Genomic DNA, 5,516 nt, shown 5'->3' with positions numbered 1-5,516 from the left:
TAATGTGTTAATTCCTTGTTTTCACATGATAATCATGATAATTCTTGAAAGAATGCTAAACTTCTGCTATCAGTAATATCCACAACCACAAGCGACACCTCCAGAAAGTTGCATATTTGACAACCTGTGAAGTGTCAAGTGTGAACTACAAATCCCAGAGAAACCATTAAGTAAAATATGGGAAAACTTTGCGCTATATTATATGGAACGGGACAATGATGGGCGTTTTGCATGGTTTATTCGGACGATTTGCACCAGTAGCCGCTTCTAAGGCTAAATTTTCAGAAACCACTATCGTTTATTGACTATTAACTTCCTATAGTGTAGCGATCCGATTGGTCATTTTGAGCATTTGCACTTCGCTCGGCAGTTTGAGAGCACGAGTATCTTCACATGATGTATTATTACTTGTGTGAATCGTCGGTTTTGATTTTCAAGTTACTCGGAATCGATTTGGAAGAATGAACTTCAGGATTGAAGCTTTAAGTTGGAAGAGTTGACCAAGTTTGACTTTTTAGCATTTGACCTCGGATTGGAGTTTTGATGATTCCGTTAAGCCCGGATGGTGATTTTGGACTCGGGCGTATGCCCGGATTTGCATTTGGATATTTTTAGAAGGATTCGGCACTAATTGGCGAAAGTTGGAAATGAGAAGGTTTGGAAAGTTCATAAGTTTGACCGGAAGTTAACTTTAAGGCTATCGGGTTTAGATTTTGGTTTTGGAACTTGGAATATGTCCGTTTCATCATATAAAACTTGCCTGCAAAATTTGGCGTCATTTGGGGTTGATTTGATATGGATCAGACGCTTGGTTGCGATTCTAGAAGTTCTTGAAGTTTGTTGTGATCCTCATGCGTTTCGGTGTCTGATGCGTGCTTTTAGAGGTTATTTTGATGTTTTGATCGCGCGAGCGAGTTCGTGTTGTATTTATGGATTTGTGTGGGTGTTTGGTTTGGAGCCTCGGGGACTCAGGTGAGTTTCAGATTGGTTTCAGAATAATTTTTTATGATTTTTGAGTGCTGGTACTGGTTTCATCGCATTTGCGATATTTTTCTCGCAAATGCGACTATCGCAATTGCAAAGTGGCCCTCGCATTTGCGAAAGTGGGCTGTTGGGGAAAAATTCGCATTTGCGAAGAAATCCCTCGCATTTGCAAAGTGTGGCTGTTCGCTTTTGCGAGGATCCCTGCCGCTTTTGCGAGCAACTATCTTCGCATTTGCGAAGAATTGGGTCGCAAATGCGACCTTAGCAGAAATTCTCCTAGTTCGCTTTTGCGATGAATTATTCAGTTTTGCGGGGTTCGCTTTCGCAAATGCGACATTTGCAGCCTGCATATAGCTGGGTAATTCCGAGACTTAGCTTCATTTTGTTATATTTTGAACCCTAGCCTCGATGGGAGGCGGTTTTGTGGAGGGATTTTCATACCAAACTATTGGGTAAGCATCTCTAATCGATTTTCAATTATATTTTATGATTATACATTAGATTTAACATCAAATTCATGAGAATCCAGGGAAAAATTTGGGGATTTTGTCTAGGTTTTAAAAAAAATAAAAATTTGGGATTTGAAAGTCGAATAGGACCCGAATTTGGAAACAAAACACGTATATAGACTGGTGGGGCTATGGGTGGTCAAGATCAACCCTTGGACTCGGGTTTGTACCGGGCGGGCCCAGGGTTGACTTTTTGGAAATTGTATAAAGGTCATAGTTTTATTAATTGAAATTGTTTTCTCTTGCATTGTGTGATGTATTTAAGTCGTCTTTGGCTGGATTGGGCCGGGCGGAGGCGAATTTGTAAAGGAAGAAGCTAAATTAAGTATTTAGTTGACCGAATTGAGGTAAGTGTCTTGCCTAACCTTGTTGAGAAAATTTTTCCTACTATTTGACATTATTGGCTACATGCGGGGGTGATACATATATGAGGTGACGAGCGTATATGCATGTGCCAGGGTTAATCATGCTCGGGGGTAAATTATGCTATAAATTGTGCCTTGTAGAATTATGTGATCATTCTTGCTTCATGTCCTACTTGACTTCTAGATCACTAAGAATATGGAATTAAATGTTAGAAACCAAGATTTAGTTTATTATAACTTGATTAAAATTTGACGGAATTTTGAGAAATATTTATGTCTCTAATTCGGTCATCATTGTGCTTAATCATTAATACATTGCTACGATCGATATACTTGAGATATTAGATTTTATACTCATGTTGTGGATCATTCTTGAGAATTGTTGAAATACTTGAACAATAAGGTTCCTGAGGGTTATTGAATTATTGTCGGCTTGAAGGTTGTGATTGAGATTCATTTGGAACATTCATTTAACCACTCCCCTTGATGTTATTTATACTTCCTACCTTGCTTGTCATTGATATACATGTGCTTGGTGAGGAAGAGTGTAAAGCACGAAGGGTGATGTCGTGCCATTTCATATACATTATTATGCACAAAGGATAATGTTGTGCCTTTGTTTTACATTATCATGTGAGGAAGAGTGTAAATCACGAAGTGCCATATTATTTATATTATCACGTGAGGGATGAGTGTAAAGCACGAATGGTGATGCCGTGCCATTGTATATATATATTATCATGTGAGGGAGAGTGTAAAGCATGAAGGGTGATGCCGTGCCTTTTCATATATTTTATCATGTGAAGGAAAGTGTAAAGCACGAAGGGTGATGCCGTGCCATTTCATTTGAGTGTAAAGCATGAAGGGTGATGCCGTGCCATTTCATTTGAGAGTAAAAGCACGAAGGGTGATGCCGTGCCATTTCATTTATATTATCATGCTTTTATATTATCACGAGTTCATGGCACGATGGGTGTTTCTGTGCAGTCGAGGACGAGAGACATGCATTATGTTGTGATATCCTTTCCTTATGTATACATTCATGCCTTTAAATTGAGTTGTCATTGTCATACCTATGTTTCCTATGTGACTTGTCGTTATTGTCCTGTCTTTTGTTCTCTATCTCAATTGTTGTGTTGCACCAGGGGTGGCAAAATGGTTAAAAGAACACAGTTAACCACCCATATTATCTACTAAAAAATGGGTTGGATAATGAACTTTTTAAAAATGGGTCAAATATGGATAGAAACAATATTATCCATTTAGAAAATGGATAATCAATGGGTAACCAATGGATAACTAATGAGTTTAACTTTTACATTTGTAAAGTCTCAAATTGGGGGTTTCTCAAATTTGGGAGACTAAGAATTCTCCTAAAAGTGTTCATATTCAAGAAGTCATGGATAATATGGTTACCCATATTATCCGTCGGTTAACCCATTTTTTATCCGTATTAAATAAGGGTCGGGTCGGATAATTTATCTATTTTTTCATTACCCATTTTCGACCCGAACCATATCCAACCCGGCCCTCCCGTTTTCCACTCCTATGTTGCACATGCCTTCTACTTGCTTAACTTGCAAATATCATGCCTACATCCTGCTGTTATATTTACATCCATGTCGTAACTATTTTGTTGCACTTTAGTACAAAACTTATACCATGTTTGTCATCCATGCCTTTACTTGTTAGCTTATAAATATCATGCTCTTTCTTCTTGTTTGTTATATTTACATCTAAGCCTTCCACCATGTTAGTTAGTGAAATTTATGTTCTTCCACCATACTTGATGTCATTACTTTTGTGCCCTCTATCTCATCTATTTCTATTTTCTATATGTTTCCGACTTGTTATTTGTTACTACCTGGGTACTCTCTACTTAGTGGACATTAATATTGTAAATTATTCTACTTGGTTGGTACTGCTACATGCACATTTGGCAAGGATGAGATAAATGCACGAAGGGTGTTGCTGTGCTAATTGATTTGACACATATTTATATATATGGTGAGGAAGAGATAAAAGAACGAAGAGTGTTACTGCGCCATTTGATTTGATATCTTGAATATACTTCTCACACTAGGAAAATTATGAATTTACTACTGAGATTTCTCCTAGTAATCGTTTACTGCCTCGCATAGTTATTTATGGTACCCTTATCTGTTATGTTCTATAACTATTTCTACTATTAGTCTACTTGTCACGCCCCGACTTCAGGGAGCGCGATCGGCGCTCAACCGAGATAACCTGGCCGAGCAAGCCTACTAGATTTTCTTCTACCCAACTCACCCATAAATAAAGAGAATATAAACTTCATTGATTAATTCCACAAGGGTTCATGAACAACACCATCTCCTTTAGATACTTCATTTATAAGTCTCCAAAACAATACATTTCACAACCATAGTTTTACAGTGGAAGCATGAGATACGATTACGACATTATTAGTTTAACTTTTCCACACTAATACATATCCCACACTATGTCTACGGAGCCTCTAATAGATATAAAAGAGTACGATAATAGTGCCGGCAACAAGGCTCCGACAATACCTCAAAATATAATACACACGAAACAAAAGATGCACAACCTCGGAAAGAAGTGGGGCTTACCAAGTCAGCTGAGAGAAGAGTGTACCACTATCACTGGTCAATGCCTTCCACTGTGGAACCACCTGCATCCATTAGAGATGCAGCGCCCCCGGAAAAAAAGGACGTTAGTACATGTCGAATAGTACTAGTATGAAAACCAAATACCTATTCAAGGACTTGGAAATACAATATGAATTATGATGAATTATGGTAACAATAAAAGGGCTTAACTAGCCATTAAATACACAACAAATGTATTAATAGCTTTCAATAATATTTATAAATTTCAAGTCGGGGATCCTCTATAACTTTCTTTACACAGAGCGGCCCTGCCGCTTCACCCCAATGTATGCGGGTGGAGGTGCAATCACAATACCAGGAACTTTACACAAAGCGGTCCTGCCGCCTCACCCCAATGTATACGAGTGAAGGTGTACTCACTGTCACGCCCCAAACTTAGGGAGCGCGACCGACGCTCAACCGAGTAAACCCAGTCGAGCAAGCCTAATTTACAGTGTTTACTTAGACAATACAAATGCACCTATTCAAGGGCTTGGAATACAACATGAATATGATGAATCATGGTAACAATAAAAGGGCTTAGATAGACATCAACGTCGAGCCAATTTACTAAGAGCTTCCATTAATCATTTATAGATATTAAGTCGAGGATCCTCTATAACTACTTTCACACAAAGAGGCCCTGCCGCCTCACCCCAACATATGCGGGTAGAGGTATATCACGATACCACAATCTCTACACAAAGCGGCCCTGCCACCTCACCCCAATATATGCAGGTGAAGGTGTATCAAAATACCATAATCTCTACACAAAGCGGCCCTACCACCTCATCCTAATATATGCGGGTGGAGGTGTATCACAATACCACAATCCCAACACAAAGCGGCCCTACTGCCTCACCCCAATATATGCGGGTGGAGGTGTATCACAATACCACAATCCCAACACAAAGTAGCCCTACCGCCTTACCCCAATATATGGGGGTGGAGGTGTATTACAATACCACAATACTAACACAAAGCGGCCCTACCGCCTCACCCCAAAA

This window comes from Nicotiana tabacum, chromosome 21 (genome assembly GCF_000715075.1).
Source record: "Nicotiana tabacum cultivar K326 chromosome 21, ASM71507v2, whole genome shotgun sequence".
NCBI lineage: Eukaryota > Viridiplantae > Streptophyta > Magnoliopsida > Solanales > Solanaceae > Nicotiana > Nicotiana tabacum.
Note: the sequence above shows the minus strand (reverse complement) of the source record.